Source organism: Sinocyclocheilus rhinocerous, unplaced genomic scaffold (genome assembly GCF_001515625.1).
Source record: "Sinocyclocheilus rhinocerous isolate Xijiao unplaced genomic scaffold, SAMN03320098_v1.1 scaffold288, whole genome shotgun sequence".
NCBI classification, from domain to species: Eukaryota; Metazoa; Chordata; class Actinopteri; order Cypriniformes; family Cyprinidae; genus Sinocyclocheilus; species Sinocyclocheilus rhinocerous.
The window spans coordinates 603,905-604,231 of record NW_015635021.1 but is presented as its reverse complement, the minus strand read 5'-3'; positions in this window follow the sequence as shown (position 1 = coordinate 604,231).

The following is a 327-nucleotide window of genomic DNA, read 5'->3' as shown; positions in this document are numbered from 1 at the left end:
CAGTTAGTATCGGTCCTCTAATAATTTGATTGGCCAAGCAGCGTATAAATAGGCCTACAAAAATTCCAGTCGTCTAATTTGATTGGCTGAGCCGGTTCATGGCTTATACATCTTTAAAAAAGAGGTCTGGGTAAAATCAATGGGAATAATACTTTCGGACAGGGGCGCCGTAAGGGGGTGGGGGGTGAGGTTAGGACGATTCCAAGGGCCCGACGAGGGAGAGGTGACTCAGTGACCAATGTATCCCACTCCAAAAGACCTACTGGTAAAATATCACTAGTGCTTCACACATTTGTATGACTGTACAGTATGTCAGCTATAAAATAT